This window comes from Miniopterus natalensis, chromosome 2 (assembly GCF_054644295.1).
Source record: "Miniopterus natalensis isolate mMinNat1 chromosome 2, mMinNat1.hap1, whole genome shotgun sequence".
Lineage (NCBI taxonomy): Eukaryota > Metazoa > Chordata > Mammalia > Chiroptera > Miniopteridae > Miniopterus > Miniopterus natalensis.
Genome location: NC_142082.1, coordinates 24,145,640 through 24,166,164, shown reverse-complemented (window position 1 = coordinate 24,166,164; position 20,525 = coordinate 24,145,640). Strand labels below are relative to the sequence as shown.

General features: G+C 41.9%; 1 protein-coding gene and 1 pseudogene across 2 annotated transcripts in view; one reads left to right on the top strand and one right to left on the bottom strand.

The window, feature by feature from the left end:
- Positions 1-20,525, top strand: part of LOC107523929 (keratin, type I cytoskeletal 18 pseudogene) — a 59,019-nt pseudogene that overhangs the window by 13,710 nt on the left and 24,784 nt on the right.
- CSGALNACT1 (chondroitin sulfate N-acetylgalactosaminyltransferase 1) overlaps positions 1-20,525 on the bottom strand; it is a 268,050-nt gene that overhangs the window by 236,723 nt on the left and 10,802 nt on the right. The window contains exon 1 of one of the 2 annotated variants that reach the window (XM_087814203.1): positions 12,888-13,149. The exons of the other annotated variant lie outside the window; for it this stretch is intronic. The gene's annotated coding sequence lies outside the window, so the exon portion shown is untranslated. Of the gene's footprint in view, positions 1-12,887; positions 13,150-20,525 lie in introns of those variants that run through there. 2 annotated transcript variants of the gene reach the window in all.

The following is a 20,525-nucleotide window of genomic DNA, read 5'->3' as shown; positions in this document are numbered from 1 at the left end:
TTCTGCCACCTCTAAACTTTATCCAATTACTTTCGCTTCTTTCAATATCTTGCTCCAACAATTTTACACTTTTGTCGTCTTCCCCCTCTCCAGCTCCCCATCTGCGGCCCTCTCATCTTTTCCTTTTAAAAACAGCCTATGTTCAATTCTTCTGCTTTCTACGTTTGTGACTCAACCCTTTGTTACAATGACCTCCCCTGGCCTTTTATTGAAGCTACTCTGGAAGGGTGCTGATTATACCATCTGATCATACACTTTCACTTTCATGCTCCACAAATTCTCCACATTGCTTAACACTGACATGCAATTCCTCCCGACTTAAAGTGCTCCCTTTTTCTGACTCCTAGAGGAATCCACTCCACTCACTTCCTGAGTGCTCCTTTTCTGTTTCCTTCAAGATAATTTAGGCGTTCCTTTCCTACGTTACCAGTGGACTGTGTACAGACCTCTGTTATAGCAACTATTCTCAATATTTGCCCGAGGGTCTATGATATACATCTTCAATTAATCAGACTTTACCTTTGAACAGTATTATACTGCTCCATGAAGAGTAAAAACCTTACTGTGGTATGTTCCTAACTCCTTGGTCCCATTATTTGGGCTATTGTTGTCATAAATTTTAAAAGGTAGGTTAGAAAGAGGCAATACATGGCAACTATTTTTGTTTTGGACAATGTTCCCTTTTAGAGCAATTAAAAATGGACAAAACTGAATTTCATTTTACCTTCATATATTTCCAGTATTCTTCATTTCTCTGCACACAGCCAAAATTCTATCTGGTATCATAAACCATCTGCCTAACAACCTTTCTTTAACATTTCTCATAAAGTATGCATGCTCGCAATAAATATCCATAGCTTTTGTTGGTTTGAGAAAATCTTTCATTTTTGAAATAGCTTTTCACTAGGTATAGAATTCTGGGTTGACAGCTCTTTCAGCACTTTAAAAATGTCACTCCATTGTATTCTAACTTGCATAGTTTCTAAGGAGGGCTCTGCTGTAATTCTTATTTTTGTTCTTCTGTTACATGTCTTATTTTCTCTGACTTTAAGATGTCCTCTTTTCCTTTTGTTTATAGAGGTCTGAATGTGATATACCTAGGTGTGTTTTGTTTTGTTGTATTTATCCTGCCTAGTATTCTCTGAGATGTTTGGAACTATAATTTGGTGTCATTAATTTTGAGAATTTCTCAGCCATTATTTCTTCAAATATTTTTTTTCTTCAAATATTTTTTTCTTCCCCATTTTCTCTCTTATATCTCCTTCTGGCATTCCAGTAACAGATATGTTCAACTGTCTGATATTATCCCACAGCTCTTGGATGTTCTGTTCTTGTTTTGGTTTGGTTTGTTCTTGTTAATTTTACTTTTTTTCTTTTTGTTTCAGTTTGGGTAACTTCTATTGACCCATCTGATCTTGCATATTGTCCACATGTTCTGTTAGAGATCAGTTAATCACAGTCATTTTAAACTCCCTATCAGATACTTCCAACATCTGTGACATTGCTCAGTCTGGTTCTAATGATTGCTTTGTCTCCTGGGGTATTTTTTCGCTTGCCTTTTCATGTGCCTGGTAATTATTTATTGAAAGTGGACATCTTGTGTAGAAGAGTAGACTAAGGTAAATATATATATTTTAATTGATTTTAGAGGGAGGAAGGGAGGGAGAGAGAGAGAAAGAAAAAAAAGGGGGACATAGATCGGTCCTTCCGCACATGCCCCAACTTGAGATCAAACAGATGTGTTAATTAAACTGACTGTGGTAATCATTTCATTATATATATATATATATACACACACACACACACGTATGTGTATATATATATCAGTATATATATGAAATCATTGTATACCTTAAATATCTTACAACTTTTTGTCAATTATACCTCAGTAAAGCTAGGGGAGAAGAAAAACCACAAGAAGTTAATGAAGACTAAAAATTAAATGCTCAAAATAGTCTTTTGATGAAGGTAGCAGCCTCCAGCAAAATCCCTGCGTTATTACTAGGTCTAAATCTTGATCTTTCCCTCCTGCTATATGGCTTCTTGTCCAGCGTTAAAGCCACTCATTTGGCAAGTGTTATCTGCGTCTTTTCCACGTGGGAGTATGCCTGACAATGCCAGCTGCCTACATTGTCCTTTCTCCTTTACCAACAGAACACCAATTTTGCTCCAGGCAGCAATGTACCCTCCTTTAAAAAACATCAACTTTCCCATTTGCCTTACAGCTAAGGATGGCCTACTTCTGCCCAGTGAGTTGTCAACAGAGGCTTACTGGTTGGGCCTTCCAGGAAAGCTACCATTTCCCTAATAACAAAAGCAGCACACAGAGCTGGCCTGGGCCTTTTGACCTTACCATTTCCTATTCTTACTACTTGCAAGGCAGACATAATGACAGTGGTACAAGAGTCATTTTGTAAACCTGCGAATGACAGAAAAGCAGAGCAGAAAGCTAAAGGACCCTGGGACACTGTGGCAGGGAGGAGCTACCACCCCAGTCTTGGACACAACCTCTGCGCATCTTGCTGCAGCAGAAAAATCAACCCCTACATTACTAGCCAGTTTTAGGTTTTCTATAACATGCAGCCAAACTTAATCCCCAAGTGAGTCAGGGAAGCCATGTGCTTAACAATAAGAGAGAGAAATAAGGCCTGATATCCCAACCCTCGAATAGTAGTAATCTACCAGGGCAGATGAGAAACTCAGAGGAATAGTCATAATACCAGATGGAACTCTACCAGAGCATGCTGGCCTGTCCCTCCCTCTTCCACTCTGAGTCCTTGACTCACCCATAATCCCAACTGGGGCGTCACCTTTCATCCCCCCACATGCTCCATGCAGACCATAAACAGCACTGCCCTGTGCTTTCAGCATCCCCCCAGACGCCAGTTAGTGTTCACATACTTTGTTTTGAAAAGTACCACTTCCCACTGGGACTCAGGCCAGGCCCAGACAGAACACAATGTGCTAGGCATAAATCCCGCGTTCCCTTCCAAAGCTGACCACTGCCATTAACCCTCAGGGCCACCTTGCCTAGTCTGCATCCTTCCTCCAGAGGTCTCCTGGTTCTCAACATAACCAATATCCTGGAAACTATGAAGCTGGTCCTCTAGACACACTGAACAAGCCCAAGTTCCTCAGCCAAGACCTCAAGCCCTCTGCCTCTGCCTACCCCATCCCACACATATAGAGGGATTCTGATTAAAAAGTATGGAAAACACTGTTTTCACTATGAAATCAGTAACTATAAAAATATTTTGCCTAAAACACATAGAATAAACAGAATTCTGCTTGTCATCTTAAAAAGCTAAATTTTAAAAGGCAGCCATGTCTTCTCACCATATCACATAGTCGAAAATATGCATTACACTGAAAACACATTTATGACTAATGAGCTGGACCACATATGCAAATTAATACATGCTAATTTACTTTGGTTGTTTCTTTTACATAAAGTCAATATTTTTATGGATCATTAAATGCATCCCTTAGCATATTAATTTCAGAAGAAAAATCAATGGCTATAAAAACAAATCCCCTGGTTGTAACCAATGCAAAGATTTAAAACTAAAATGTTGCTATGATAGTAGAGTGTCTTAACATGCTGGCTACCAACACCTAGTCAGTCTTCAACTCAAGCAAAAAATTAATTTGATACTGAATTCTTGTTTCCTGTGATTTAAAGCTGACAATTCTGGGTTAAGTGCTTACCTTGAAACACTTATATTTCAAATGATTTGAAATAAGTATTTACTTATTTGTCTGTTTATTTGTTTAGTTTCTAATTAGATGAGGGGAAAAAACATAAAAACCAATAAGGCAGCCAAAGGAATCAGGCCTTGAGGCTACCCACAAACTGTCACCACCTCCTGTACATCATTTCTCTGTCCACGTGCCCCTGGGTGGTTACTGGAGAGAGTGCAGATAGGAGCGTGTGACCACCAGATACAATCTGGCCAGACACCTGCAGGAGGCCTCACAGCCCTGGCGATTCACCACGGTCCAGGTGGTGATGGAGCTCCGGTCTTGCACATCCTGAACCTTGATTAAACCAGTCAGTGCAAAGTCATCATTTGAACAGACTCAGATTAACCAAGCACACAGCGCTGGGCATGACTGGAGCACCAACTCCTCTGCGATGGGAAATAATATCACTGGGACCAGCATTTCTTCGGGAGTAGCAAGATCTGAGACATGGGAAGCCAAGTAATCAGCAGAAAGTTGCTGGGGAAACCAGCACAAGGGCAGGTGTAGCCATTTCACAAGTCTTTTCGGAGCAACTAGACTATCTGGATGTCAGTGGCTGTCACTATTTGCCACCAATCTCTGCTCTGGAGACAAAGTGTAGAGAGGCAATTCCAGTGTCTGTTGTAAGGATTTCCATTTTCAATGCCTCCACCTTAGAGCTGGCCTCCTCTGTTTACATATGGTAATCACTCAGTTGGGTTAAAGTCCTGGGAACTCTTCCTTTACCTCTTTAAAGAGTCAAGGCATTCTAACCTGAAGACCCAACAAACTGATATCAAAATTTAAGGGCAGTCCTTGTTTCCCTTACTTTCAAGTTCTTGTATTTGGGAGGACTTTCGATATAAGCCTGAAGGACTGAAAACAATGTCATACATCTGTGAGTTTAATATTTTTAACATGCTAATAAGAGACAAGTGTGCCAATAACAACAAAAATCCGACCATTAGCACTATGTATTAGCATTATACGCTAGCACTATATATATTAACATTATATCAGTGAAAACATCACATTATTTTCATGCTATCCAAATACTAAGTACTGTTCTGAAAAAGAATAAATGTTTATCTCAAATCTCAAAGGTAGATGACTATGTTGGTTCTCAGGTTACCAAGAATAAAAAGAAAGGAAATGGAATTTATAAAACTAACTGTTAACAAGTAGATGCTGCTGGGATAAAAACAGAAGATGACAGCAGGGGAAGAAGGTAAGTCAACAGGTTTATTTTTTAGAGCAAGGGTAGAGAGAACATGGGAAACTCCTCCCACACTCTATGACTTTCTTTTTGGAAAAAGTGCCTCCTTTGATAAACTTATAATTAAACTTAATTATATACCTCCACCATTTAATGGTACTGTGCATGCGAAAATTCTACAAACACTTTGGAAAATTCAAGTGGCTACATTATGATCTATAAAAAGCCCTGGTCCCAAATTCAAATTAAAATAAAAACAGCTGGTTTGGAATAGAGCTCTCACCTATACTTCTACTTTTAGCCAAAGAATCTATCTTCAAAGGATGGGAGACTTTTTCTTTTTTTTTTTAATTCTCACCCAAGGATATGTTTTTCATTGATTCTAGAGAGAGAGGAAGGAAAAGGGAGAGAGAGAAAGAAACATCATCGTGAGAGAGAAACATTAATACGCTGCCTCCCATACATGCCCCTACTAGGAAACGAACCCATGACCTAGGTATGTGCCCTGACCAGGAATCGAAACCACAGCCCTTCAGTGCATGGAACGATGCTCCAACCGAGCCACAACGGCCAGGACAAGAGACTTTTTTCTATCAATGAAAGTAGTAATATATTACCACTTACTTTGGGGGGGGGGGAACCTTCAAATATCCCATTTCTAAAACCTTAGGATTTTCTGGCTCTTGTGCCCATAAATTCCCTCCATAAAATGGAGTTTCTTCATGAAACCTCCCTACTGGCCTCCCAGTTTCCAATCACCTGAGCAAGGCTTAGCCAGGGAAGCAAGACCCACACAGCAGCACATTTGTACGCATTCCTGCGGCTGCTGTAACAAATGACCGCCACACATTTATTCTCGTTCAGTGCTGGAGATCAGAAGGGCAAAATGGGTCTCAATGGCCTAAATCAGGGTGTCAGCAGGGCTGCTTTCCTCTGGAGCACAGAGGAGATCTTCAGGGGGGATTCCATTTCTTTGCCTTTCCCAGTTTCCAGAGCCGCCTTCACCCTTTGGGGGTGGCTCCTTCCCCTCCATTCTCAAACCCAGCACCAGCTGGCTGAGGTGGGCTCGCTTTGCATCAGTCTGGTTCTCCGTTTCCTTCACATCTCCTTCCCTGACTCCTTGACGATTTGCGATTACATTGGACCCACCCAGATAATCTCAAATAATAATCTCCCCATCTCAGGGTCATTAATCCTAATCACATCTGCAAGGCCTTCTTTGCCGCATCAGGAAACATACTCGCAGATTTCAGAGATTAGGATGTGGCCTGCCACACACTCTTGACTAATAAATAAGGATCAGAAAAGTGCAGTGAAGTTGCAGAGGGTTCAAAACAAGGCACAAATATAAATCGATGCTGCTCAGATATCCTGGGTTCCACAGCCTCAAGGGCTGCACAAGTCGGCCTGTTACGTGCTCCATGTGTCACGCCCTTGTCAAGACTTCTCAGGGGGGTTAGAGGGCTGGCATGGGGGGGGTCAGGTGGAAGGGAGACAGCACCACATGCACTTGGTGCCCCCACATTCCTTTCTTCAACTGGTGATATAAAGCTCTGCAGGCCCACCCTGAATGAGCAGAGCCTGTCCCTGACCCCTGCTGCCTCTGATGGGCCTTCATGGTGGTCTGGCACAGACTCCAACCTTGCTTTTGTCCGTGCCTCCGTCTGTCCATGACCACTGCTGTTTAACTTGACCCTGCTTTCATCCTTACCCAATAAGCTATGTCAGATCAGAAAAAAGCAAGAGTGTGGGTAACTGGCCGTTTTCAGATGGGTGGAGAAGCCCAATGCACTAACCTTTAGCAAGCGCCTTGCTGGTGCAGCCTACCCTCCACACTAACGAAAGAGCTGGGTGAGTTCTGGAATGCGGGGCTATCGGAATCATTACCTGCTGGCTGCCGAGCGCACTGGAGAGCATCTAGCATGGCTCTGGAAGGCAGCTCAATAAATAAGAAACAGCCAAGACAATGCAGTCACAGCCTGAACTCCAGCAAAGACTGTGTGGCCGCACTACCTAGGGAACATCACGGGGCCTCGAATTTCCTAACAAAATATTACTAATTCTGCCTGAACAGCCTATATGTCAGAAAGCACATAAGCTCCACATATTTAGATTTTTTAAAGGTATTCTAAATAGTTACAAACTTTAAGATAAGTGAACATTAAATTTTAATGCAACGCCAGGCCGGGCATAGCTCAGCGGTTGAGCATCGACCTAGGATCCAGAAGATCGAGGTTCGATTCTGGGTCAGGGCACATGCCCAGGTTGCAGGCTTGATCCCCAGTTGGGGGCCTGCAGGAGGCAGCTGATCAATGATGACTCTCATCATTGATGTTTCTATCTCTCTCTCTCCCTCTCCCTTCCTCTCTCTGAAATCAATAAAGATGTATTTTAAATAAATAAATTCTAGCGCAACAATATTCAGGGCCTTTGATAAATGAAATAGCCTTACGGTTCCTAAAATGGTGAATAATAAATTTTTTAAAAGATGTTTATTTGAGATACAAAAAATTGTTAGCTACCTTAATAAATACGGAACATCCATCCAATCTAATATTATACAGCTACTTTTGTGAAACAGAAAAAAACATTTTTAGGATGGGTATAAAATTATGAAAATATAATGTCAACTACGTAAAAATATATTAAGAGACAATAGAAGGAAAACACATCAGAGATTTCCTCTGGATAGCAAGTGTATCTGTTAGCAATCTTTAGTTGCAAACAACAGGGGCCGATTCTGAGTAACTTGAACAAAAGGGGTTTTATTACAATACTGGGAGCTCAGGGCATTGAAAGCTGGGAAGCCAAGCTTGTAAGTGAGAACTAAGGCTGCTGGAGACTTCCAGGTGACAGCTTTGGGAACGTCCTCACACAGGAGTGTTAGTCAGTGTGCCACCACCAGGAATAAATGAGCTCCAGCATTTTTAATCTCTTTGTCAGAGTCCTCAAACCCTTGGGAAAGAACGTTCCATTAACCCAGCCTGGGTCATACACACGCCCAGGGGCTAAGGGACAGCACAGGGCATCTGCTTTTCAATCCCACCAGACTCTATCTATGGGGAGAGATGTAATCCCCCAAAAAGAAGTCAAAGGGCTCAGGGGAAGGAGAGGATGAAGGACAATTTAACATAAAGTCTGCTTTAGAGGAATTAGGAGTGACTTTTTTCTCTTTTTCAAATATATTTTTGATTTGCCAGGCTTCTTACCATGATGACATGTTATTTTTATCAAGATTAGTGTGTTCTAAAAATTAAAAATTAAAAAAGATTAGTGTGTTCTTTTTTTTTTTAATATATCTTTTTTATTGATTTCAGAGAGAGGAAAGGAGAGAGAGAGAAACATCAATGATGGGAGAGAGAGTCACTGATCGGCTGCCCCCTGCACACTTCCCATTGGGGATCGAGCCTGCAACCCAGGCATCTGCCCTGACCGGGAATCGAACCAAGATCTCCTGGATCCTAGGTCGATGACCCATAGGAGCCATGCCCAGCTGGGCATAAGTGTGTTCTTTTTTTATATACATGGTGGAGACTGCTGGTTGCCCATCAAAATCTGTTCTCCCCTGTGTCTTAAAACCATAGCTACATTACATTTCCCATCCTTCCTTGCAGATGGGTGTGGCCACATGACCAAGGTGGGTGTGGCTAAGCTCTGTCCAGTTGAAGATAAGCAGAAGTACTGCACACCAGGCCTGGACCTCGGCCCTAGGACAGAAGATTTCAACCTCTACACTTTTTTCCCCTTCCCAAGGAGCGTAATCTGAGCATGGCCACCACCCAGCTCCCATCATTCAAATGGCAACCGTTCCCTAAAGATGATGAAGACATGATTTGCAAGGAGCATGGACCCTTTAAGACCCCATGCAGCAAAACTGCCCTGCTCACCTGGAATGCCCCCAAAACTTGTATTTCCTAAAGCCACTAAAATTACTGTTGAGACTCTTTATTGTAACCTCCTAGCCTTATCCTAATTAGAGCAACAGAAGCAAGATGTCATTACAAGAGTAACAGTAGTTCTACTAGCCATGCTCTGAGAGGCTGTGTCAAGTGGTGATTGAGTCCACACTCAGGAGCAGACTGTCAGGGCTTAAACCTGGGCTCTACCACTTGCTAGAGGCATGGTCTGGGCAAGCTATGTAGCCATTCAGTGGCTCAGTTTCCTCATCTGTAAAATGGAGCTAATGGCAGTACCTATCTCATATGGTTGTTGTGAAGACTAAGGGAATAAGTCTATGTAAAACATAAGAGTGATTAGCACAAAGGAATCACTACTATAATTTCTACGTTACTTTTAAAAAGGTACTCTCAATTTCACAGTCACATTTCAGCTATTTGATTTGGAAAAAACTAACACATCTAGAGGTCAGCCCTAAAAGTAAAGAGTGACCAAGGATGTAGGCTAAATATATCAAGCATTCTTTGTTTCTGAAGCAGGGATTAGCAATGCTACAGTTAAGAATGAGCTATTGGAGAAACCCAAAGAAATGCTTTAACTCATGGGTGTGAGCTGAAGATAGAATTTTATTCTAAATTCTTCTGTTTCAGAGTTCTGTGAGTTTAGGTCAGGCTTTTAATCTAGTTTGCACACACTTGTTCTAATCTGAGGGAGCACGTGCTTGCGAGCATGCACACACACACACATACACACTCTCACTGATGTAGAGGCCACGTGCTCCCTCTACATTTCAGCCCACGATTTATGCAGTCGTGGAATAAAGTGCTATTCATTCAAAGAAGAGGCATGTTGCTGCCTCATAAAAAGGTGGCTTGTTAATTCATTTCTCCAGTTTTAATACTTTCTTACAATTTCTCCCAAAAAATCTGGAATGTTTTTAGGTGTGTATTACTGCACTGTGGAAAAAAAATTAACCCTTTCCTTGATCCCAGAAGACTTAACTCACCTGAAGCCTGAAACTTTCAAGAAGATGAAATAAAGAATTAAAGTAAAATTGTTCTTCAGGCAAGCAGCCTGATTTCTAAGGAGCTATGTATGAGTTTACAAATGTCATGTTACTAAATGAGTTTACTGAGGGAAGAATTTTAACTCTTTTAAACTGAATATAGTTTCCCAAGACAATTTTAACACAAATTTTTCTTATTTCTTCTCACGAAATATCCCATGGGTATTTCCATAACAGTATAAGCCAGTTAAACCAGAGATTTACCAGATTCGACTAAGTGTGCATTAAAGTGTGGCAAGGAAGAAAAGTAACATCCTTTGAAAATTAATGCACACACTCATTTCTCATCTCCCAACACCCTCAGCTCGGGAAGGAGCTCAAACAAGCTCTCAGGAGGAGAAATCAGGCCACTGTGCTGATGTCACCTGCCATCCCCTGTGTGCAGAGAGGGAGACTGCAAGCTGGGGAGGCCGGTGGAGCCCACCAGACTGGAGACTTCCTAGGTAAATCTTTTCAAATCTTTCTGAAAGGTGATGGGATTAAGTAGTGCTAGTGAGTGGTTACAAAATAGTCATGGGGATGTAAGGTAAAGCCTAGGGAATATAGCCAATAATAATATTGTAATAACTACCGACAGTGCTAGGTAGGTACTTGACCTATCGGAGGGAACACTTTGTAACCTATATGAACATCTATCTGCTGTGCTGTACACCTGAAATTAATACCAAAATATAATGTTGAATGCAAACTGTAATAAAAAAATAAAATAATAAAAAATAATCTTTCTGATGGTGCCCACGAAATATTTAGAGATCCCAAATCTACAACCACAACTCTCATCTTTTTGGGTTACAGAAAAGCAGAAAGCTCATTCCTTGAGAAATACCTTAAGCCAAAATCGCCTTAAGATCATCACACTCCCTGCTTGAGACTCTCAGTATCACCACTCCCATGTCCTAACGTTCCAACCAAAGGCTTACGAAGGCAGAGATGGAACAACTACTGGGAAATGTGGCACATGGCTCCGGGCATGGCTCCCAGCTCTGCCGTCTGTGGAGTGGTTTCAAATGCAGTCACTAAGAGAATTTGCATACTGGAGGACTTCCAATCCAATTGCTAATAGAGAAACTGATTATGCTAGATGACTGAAAATGTTCTGCATAATCTGGTATTATGTACATGCTGAGGTCAGAATGACAATGCTTGAGTAGACTGCTATTCTGAATGGACTTTGTCCAAAAAGGGGGGAAGCAAAAAAGTAAAATGCATAAGGTGAACCCACACGAGGGAGTACGTAGGTCATTGCTCTGAGCTGACTGCTCTGCTATGTGTGTAGAGCTGAGGACATGGGTCCACCTGGCAGCTGTTCCTCCCAGTCCCTCCCAGTTCCACTGAGTGACTAGAGGAGCTTGGCCTCCAGCGTAGGAGTGACAGCCCACAGGTCCGCAGACCGTTCAAATGATCCCTGCTCATCCCTGACTGTATTTCTAGAGCAGTGTGTCCTTTAAGTAGCCGGTATTTGTCAGTAACACCGAAATAATTCTTGTGTACCATCATTCTAATCACCTTGCACACTAGACTCCAACTGTCACCAGACAGAACCATGGTTCCCAAGCAGCCTGAAACCAGATCTCGTGCACCAAGCTCAGGGTGACTGCAGCCTTTAAGCCCCCAGGACATGTTCTAAAGCTTTCAGGGACTTGGAACAGATACCCTGGAAGAAAGGGTGGGAGAACTCATCAAAGCATCAGGGAGAACTGATCTTGACAGGGTTCCCCACCAGGAGGGTAGAAAGCGGGAGGAGCCCTTCAAGAAAGGAAATGAGGAGCCCTCGAAACGTGGGTATTTTGTGACGCATCATCTTACAACCTACAGGCCTGAGAAACTTGTGATGCCACCTTTCCATAAAGAAATCCCATCGGGCTAGCTGGAACACAGCACCTCGAAATAACCAGCCATGAAAACAGGATCCTCAAAGAGCTCTGGCGATGGATGGTGGTGATGGTTATACAAGGTAAACGTATTTAATGCCACTGAACTGTACACTTAAAAACGGTTAAGGTGGTAAAATTCGTGTTATGTATATTTTACCACAATGTATATAATTAATATTGCAATCTTTTAAAAAAGCTCTTGCTATGCCCTAGCCAGTTTTGCTCAGTGGTTAGAGCATCAGCCCATGGACTGAAGGGTCCCAGGTTCGATTCCAGCCAAGGCCATGTACCTAAGTTGCAAGTTCGATCCCCAGCCCCGGTCAAGGCGCATGCGGGAGGCAATCAATCAATGTGTCTCTCTCGCATCAATGATTCTCCTTTCTCCCTCCCTCTCCCTCTCTTTCTCTCTCTCTCTCCCCACCGCTCTCCCCTCTCTCTGAAAAGCAATGGAAAAAAATATCCTCAAGTGAGGATTAAAAAAAAAAAAAGCTCTTGATTAGTCTTTAATTCTTAATCAACATCCTCTATAAGTTTATATTAAAAGCCTCTTTTAAAGTGTTTTAATGGTTATTAATTTAGAAAATAAGTAAAATGTTGAATCAAATAATAACCAAGTTGTCAGGCCATACTACAATTCTCTCTTTGATGTCCATAATGCATTGATAGCACACAGAAAATAAGCCCATTTCTTTAAGAAATGTCATTTGCCAAACCCTTTCTTACAATGAATTCTAAATCTTTCATGTTAATAGAATTAACATGAATTCCAGGTAATATTGCAACCTGGATGAATCTGGCTTTATCACATCTCCCCTTTTCCTAGAAATTAGTGTGCTAAAAATGGCATGTTTTTCAAATAAATTAACAAAACTGGATTCCTCCTTTGATGGCTATTAACCACCAAGAAAAATCTGTACTCAAAAACACCATTTTTTTAATTTCCTGAAATTCATAGGTTAAAGAGTTCTTAACAGTATTTCTACCACAAGATACACCGATTTAAGATCAATAAATATCAATGTGGTTAACTATTTATCAGCTGCCATAAAACATGAACCAGAATTAGTTGCTGTGCTCAGAGACAATCTCATGAAAACAAATTCTGACTCACCAGCAGTACTTGGCCTTTCACTTAGATATTAAATTTCCTCCATTCTGAAACGAGAATAAGAAGCTGCTGTATCTTCATGAGACTTTTCCCTGGCACCAACGCAATGGCCAGGCACACAGCACAGAGCAGGGGCTCGAGGAGCATATGCTAAAAGAATACACAAGGAAACCAGTATCAGGGTTCAAGAGTCCACAACGTACACCTCAAATAAGAAGTCTTCACAGATACCTTACTTTTGGCAACACATCAAGCTGCAAAGAGTTACATTTGTGAAGTGTTATGAATTATGCCATTTCCAAATACACCACCTTGCTTATGAACTGCTATGGACATTACCTTGCATTACTGCATCCTGTGAAGGAGAGTTTGGCGGGTGTTTGGGGGTTTTTTAGAATGAGAATAATTTCCTAATTTACTTATTTTGTAACTGTGATGATATTGGACTTGTTGTTGATGATGATGATTTGTTTGTTTTTTAAATAGTACATGTAGGTATTTCAAATTCATTTTGGAAGTATGAAGGGGGTAAAATATAAATAGCGAAAAAGTGGACTACCTGCACTTACAAATGACACTTCTTAACCAGCCCTTTTTGCTGACATGTTGGGGAATGGCATAGTGCTCAAGGAGGACTTCTGAGGGTTGAGAACATAACTGGATACGGAGTAGAACATCTGGACAGAAGCGGGGCAAACAGGCAATATCAGCCTAATAAAACCCATTGTTTTCTATTGCTTTTGGTTTAGCCAGCTGTGCTTTAAATGGAAGCTATCTGTAAATTCAGGTTAAATAAAAATAAAATCCTATCTATATATTCTAAATACACAATATTATACAGCCCTCTTTTCAATGTGGAACATGCTCCTTGAGGTATGTTACATTCATTGTAAGATCACACCCAAAGTCCATGCTCTACCAATTGTCAATGGGACGTTCTATTTAAGCGTCAAATAGATTCCATTATTTCCCACTTCAAAGACCTGTACTTTCCATTAGTAAGGGTAAGTCAATTCCCTTTCCAAAACCACTATGTTAAACTCCACTGTCTGAATCTTTCTGACATCGGAGCCAGCAGCTGTGTGACACATGAGGTTTCTTGCTGGTATGGATTATCACCAACCTTTCCACAATCCTAAGACAGAATTTGAATCAAAGGGTAACAGAGGCAATGCACAAGGCACCCTGTGTACTGGGAGGTCTAGGTCCTTCTGCTGATAGAGGACACCAGTGCTTACCTATGCATGTCACACACTGACCTTCTGCAAGTGAGCGTCAAAGAGATGCTTTTTGAGATAAATCAAGGAATGGGCATTAGGTGATTTTAAAGGTTGACTATGAATTTTTTTAGGTGTGAAAAAAATTATCAAAGGAAACTCTAGTAGGTCCCATAATTCTCCGGCCACTTGTAGAGAACAGAAAGCCCAAAAGTTACTTTAAGTCGCAAAACGATTGTGATTCAGAAAATAGAATGTTCAGGTCAATAAACTGACCCTTTAAGTAAGGTCAAAAAACTAAGATTGCTTGCTCCACTGTATACCCACAGCTAGTATCTGCAGAGGTGGACTGTCAGCCTCTGTCTTTCCTATCCACCACCTCACCCACTTGCTGGCTGCTGATCCTCTCCCCTTCAGGGCTGGATCAAATGGAGAAGGACAGACCACTTGACTGCTGCTGCCACAGAGCTGGAGTGACAGAGACTGCTGGCTGCCCCTTCCTCTTTGCAAAAAGAATCCCAGTTTTAAGCTGGGCCCCTTGCTATCTGGCAACAAGTTTCCATTTCCTAGCCTCTCTTAGAGCTGGCGTGACTCTACAACTGAACTCTAGTTAATGAGATGTAAGTAAAAACACTGGATGCAGTATCCTGAAAGTGTTCTTAAAAAGAAGGTAACAGACCCTTCCTCTGCCGTATCTTCCCTCCTGCTGCCTGTAACATAACGTGATGGCTGGAGCTTTAGCAGCTCTGACCATGAGCATGAAGACCACGTTCATGGGCCGCGGGAGCAGTGACCCTGGAGGCTTGCTCCTCATAACTGTGCAGAGCCACCGTCCCATGCCTGTACTGCCTACCTCCTGAATTATTCTGCGTAACAGAGAAGTAAATTCTATGTAAGACAGAAACAAACTTCTATTTTATGTTACCATTGTTCTTTCATTTGTATGCAGGCAAATTTACTCCTCACGTGTAAAGATGGCTCCACACTCCCTGGACCAGCTGATACTTAAACCCAGCTCTCTGGGTGCTTCTCATGGGTACTTCCGTGGGTTGTCCAGGGGTTCCCCTCAAAATCCTTGTGATATGGGTGATGCATTCAAGTCCTCTATTTGTCACTCCCCACCACCATCCAGCCCTTGAGATTCACTCCGCAAGCTCAGCTGCTATGCCTCTTGGGCAGAGGTCAACACCTTCCAGGCTGGCTCTCCATCCCCACACAGGCCACATCTGGTCCCCAGGAAGCACGCACAATACCTCCAACAAACTTGCAGCTGCTCTCCACTCGGTCACGCCAGCAAAACATGTCACCAGAGTCCGAGCCAGCCCACGCGCTCCCAGCACCAGGGGACACAGCATGCTCTCCAAGCAGCCTCTCTCTGGGCTTGGGGTGAAGGGGCAGCACCCCCACCTTGTGCTGCCTCCAGGAAGGGGGTCTGCTGCTGGCTCACAGAAGAGGCTTCTCCAAATAAATCCCCTTACAAATCCTGTATCAATGCTTTTTATACCCTCAGAGTGAGGACTGTCAAGACCTGTGAACCTGGTGTTTAGCTATTTCCTTTGAAGATCCCCATTTTGGTCTTTCTTACATCTTATTTTAGTAACTGCTATCAAGTGTATCTTGAGGTGTTAGTCAGATTTTCCAACTCAACAGCCTGCCACAAAAATAATAAATTATGTGGGAATGCACATTGGTGGTGAAACTATAAAGAAAGGCAAGGAAACCATTAACATAATATTTGGAAAAGCAGTTACCCCTGCAGTGGGGGTGGAGGTGGGAGGAAGGAAGGAACTATGACCAGTAAGCACATGTGAGGGGCTTCAAAGGGAATGTTCTAGATGCTTATCTGGATAGTTATTCACATTATTATTTATTATTATAAGGTAAAGTGTACACATATTACATATACATATATTTATTCATAACTTATGAGTTTCAATGTAAACAAAAGGACAGACGACAATATCTAAACTCCATAGCAAAACAATTTGGAAATAAGACTGCATGCCGAGAATTAGCCTATGAACTCAACACGAAATGGAGGGAGCTGGTCAAAAAAATGACTTTTATGAGTGGCTGAAGGATTTCCTCAAAAGATCGGTGCTGTTCTTAGGGACTTCTGTAGTGGTGCTCAGTTCTGTGGTGGAGACAATGCCCTTGGCATGTCTAGTCTGCTTCATTGTCTGGATGACAGATTAGGGAAAAGCATCACAGAGATGACCACTGCACCTCAGAGCCGTCTGTAGTAGAAAAATTCTGCAAATGCTCAGAGCTGAAAAGGAGTCTTGGCCCAAACCTCAAACGAGCTGACCCTGCTGTCCAACTCTACCGTGCTATCCCAAGGCTGGCTGAGGAATAGGGACATTATTTATAAAGTCTTCTGAATCCTCTCTGCATTACTTCTGCAATTTCCAGAGCAACTTTCTGATTATGATCTGGCTCCTATGGAGCTTGTCTTCGGAGAAAGAAGCTGCTGATCGTGTAGGTTGTATTGTTGTTACTAAGGCAATACCGGCTCTATTATCATTAACAATGACAGCTCATACTTCTTGGTGCTTCTCTCACTTGATCCTCACAACAATCTTAATCCTACTGAAAGGCAGCAAGGAAAAGCGATAAAAAGCAACAGACTCTTCTGCCAGGATTCAGGCCCTGGCTCTAACCCTCAAGAGCTGTATAATCTTGAGCAACACATTAAGCCTCTTTGGGCCTCAGTTTCCCCACCTGGAAGGTGGAATAATGGTAATACCTACTCACAGGGTTGCTGTGAAATTAAATGAGTTACTATTCCTGAAGCACTGAGACAGCAGCTGTCGCGTGATGACTATGATATAAACATTTGCTGTTACTCCCATTTTATTCAGAGTGCTGAAGTAACTTGCCTAAACTCCATAGCTACTACATGACAGCTAGTCTAACCCAAATATGTTAGACCTCAGACCCCATGTGCTTAACTACCATGCTTGTGAGTAACCACCATGACTGTGATTTGTCGGGGTAAATTAATACCTGTGCCTTCTGGGTCCTCCTCCTTGAGGCATGTTGGTTAAATGGCTTACTCAAGGCCTGGTGGTGGCCACTGCGGGCTGAAAAAAGCCGGACTCCACCTTCAAAACACAGACCCGGCTCTCCCCAGCTGAGCCCTGGTCTGGCCCAGCAACAACCAACCTTACCTTGAATAATCCCAGGACAGCTGTCTGCTACCCTGCCTGACTCCCTACTGAATGAACTCGAGAGATCCTCAGAGACAGACCCCCGACTCTGAGTGCTGTTGCTAGCAATATGCCAATTAGCAAATATAAAATGTAAATTCTTCCATAACTCCAAACAGATTCGTATTATATCACCTCTGTCTTTGGCTGGTTGTAGGGCAGCAATCTTTCCTTCAAAGCCTTTCCAACCTACCCAGGCTATGGTCCACTACACCTGTGAAGGGCCCAGAACATGGGAACTGGTCCAGACATCACCATCTGCTAAGGGTCCCCCACCACCCTGAGAAAAAGTGTACTGAACAAGCAAAGCTTCAGTGCCATTCATTTCTGCTGCTAACACCCATGTGAACTTGGCTGAGCCGCTTGGCTCCCTAAGCCTCAGCTTCCCCATTTGAGAAACAAAAAATTAGACCAGATGATCTGTAGTTTCTCTTCCATTCTTTGATTTTTATATCCATGTTTTAATTAAGAGGCAAATCTCATTTTTATTTCACCATATTCAAAAACAATTCAGAATAAATTCTCACTCTAAGGAGATAACACTGCTTTCTGTAACGCAGAAATGGAAAGCAATGCTGTTGCTCTCTGCAGTTGTGAAGAGACAAAGGCACTTTCAAAAACCCCAGCGTAAGCTGCTGAGAGGAAAAACCCTATTGGCCTGATACTCATACATTACAGGAAACTTATGACTTAAAAGCTTTTCTCCCTGAGAATAATAAACAATAAACTGGGCCTATTCCTAACCCAGTTCATGCCAAGCAATGTGTGAGCATGAGTGTGCCTTGTGTTTGTGGACGCTCATGGCAGAAGGCAGATTTTTTGAGAAACATAAATAATAAAGGAGAGGGTACTGTGAACACTCCAAAAAAGGACATTCATTACAGTGGTTGTCTCGAAATGATGCTAGATAACTAATCAAACATATTAGAGAGACTCATGATCTTATTTTTGGCCCTGTACTAGCAAAATGCTTGCTGTTAAGTCAACGATGCAAATAAGTTTTTTAATTAGACTGCACGGAAGAAGTGGAAAAGGTAAGAATGAACCACCACATGGACTTTCAGGTGATAGCGCTTTGCTATCTAAAATTTTCCTTTTTATCAGGAGCAGATATAAAATGCCACTACTTACTGATTGGTTTTCTCTTCCTCCAGACATCATTGTAACTTGCTGTTTTATCCTTTAAAGCTATTTTAAGATTCTTTAATTTAGTAAAATTAATTTTACCAGCTATATCTGTTCAGAAACCTGATTCACACAAAAATGCAAACTATAGATAACAAACTTCTGCACTCATTTTTAAAAGGTTTCATAATCTTTGTAGCATGACCCTTCTTAATGGCCCCACAGTGCTGAACCCTTCATCAAACTTTCATGCACTGTATTTGGTACACTGGACTCTTACGGGGGGGAAGAAAGACAAATGACCCAGGAAGCTGAGGGATGTCATAGGTAATGACCAGGCTATTATTCTGAATGATAATGCCAGGCTTGCATGGAACGCTCTGCCTAATTAGACTTCACACAAGGGGAAGAAACGCTTTAATATTTAATAAGTATAATAGTGTGATCAATGTACACAAATCAGGCCTGATAAAGAATATTGCTTATTAAAGAGAGAGACAGATGGCTACGGGAAAGGTGTAGTCGTTAAATGTAAAATCTCACAGGCTCCAACTGTGAACACCAGCCATGTACTTCCAAATTGCCACTCCAACCCAGACACTCCATGCATGATTTAGGCCCGTCCTCCTGCTCAGTAGGCTACAGATACACCCACAACATAGATTTAACCAAATACCATGGTTCAGATAGCTCACCTTTGCTGTTTCTCAAAACTGTCTTTTCTTAACCACTTTTGCTGCTGTCAAAATCCCACTGAGCCAAGATGTCCAGAATCTCTGATAATCATTTCAGTTAGATAATTAGTCGTCCTTTTTATTACCTTCAAGAACACTTAATGTGCTGGAAGCCTTCCTGACTCTATTAAATCCACCCAGCCTGCCACGAGATTGTGAACACATAATTTGTTCATAGGTAGCTTTTAAGGAAACACAAAGTAAGAAGATAGTATATATGAATATAGTTAAAAACAGATCATATGAACTACAGGTCATAGCAAGAGACTTCTATGGGTGGGTTATCTGCTCAGTTTCTCCAAGGTCAGAATGACACTCAAATACAGGGATCCTTGAAGGCAATTTGCACATTTGTAAACAGCTTCTTACTAACCTTGTTGACTATTAAGTTGCTGCATTCATTCATTCCACACACATTTATCCAGAACCTACTATGCCCACATCAAAAATGTCTGTAAACTAGGGTCCCTATGCTCCAGGAGTCCACAGTCTTGTCCAGGTATGACATAAAAGCAACTACGATGCCCACTGCCAAGTAATGCTTGGCTACACTTTGTACCTATGGAGGTACCAGGGAAGTCTTGGGAGTAGCAGCTTTAATGGAAAACAGACCTATTCTGAAATGCTGGTTCTGCCTCCCATAGTACCAGCCAAGGTACTTCATCTATCTGAATCTCATTTCATCAGGTATTTTGGTATGGGTTTTTAAAAAATATTCCACAAATAAAGTGCTTCAAATAGTGTTTAGCACATAGCAGATTTCTTCCTAACCTTCTGCCATTTCTGTATTCCCAGGAGAAAAATGGGCCTCATTTTCATTGAAAAACCAAGTATTCAATCCCTGAATTAGCTGCAATGATAGCCATAGCCAATGATACCCAGATAACACACAGATCTCATCTCCCCTTAGGCATAAACAATCCCATTTTTTTACTTGTGTTCCTATCCAAACTCCTCCAGAACTAGCCTTTCCAAGTGTTTCCAGAAAGATCATGGGTTTGAAGTGCAGAGAACAAAGGATTCCAAGTTTCAGTTTACTAGCTGGATGTTTACAGATGAAGCTGAGGTCATTCAGAGTTGGTTTGATTCATGAAATTTATTGCCATCATTTCCATTTCTGATGTTATAAAATCAACAGGAAATAAAAACCAACCCCCTTGCCTTGAAGTAGGTACTGGAAGCTTGCCATCCCCAGGGAAGATGTCATGAAGCCCGAACTTGATCATATATTCCCTATTTTGTGCTCCATTCTACTGTGAGCTCAACAGATTCTGAGAGCAGACAGTTGTGTAGGTGGCATCATTGTAGGGGAACCTGAAATAACGCACCAGCAGCTATGGTTCCTAAGAATGCTGC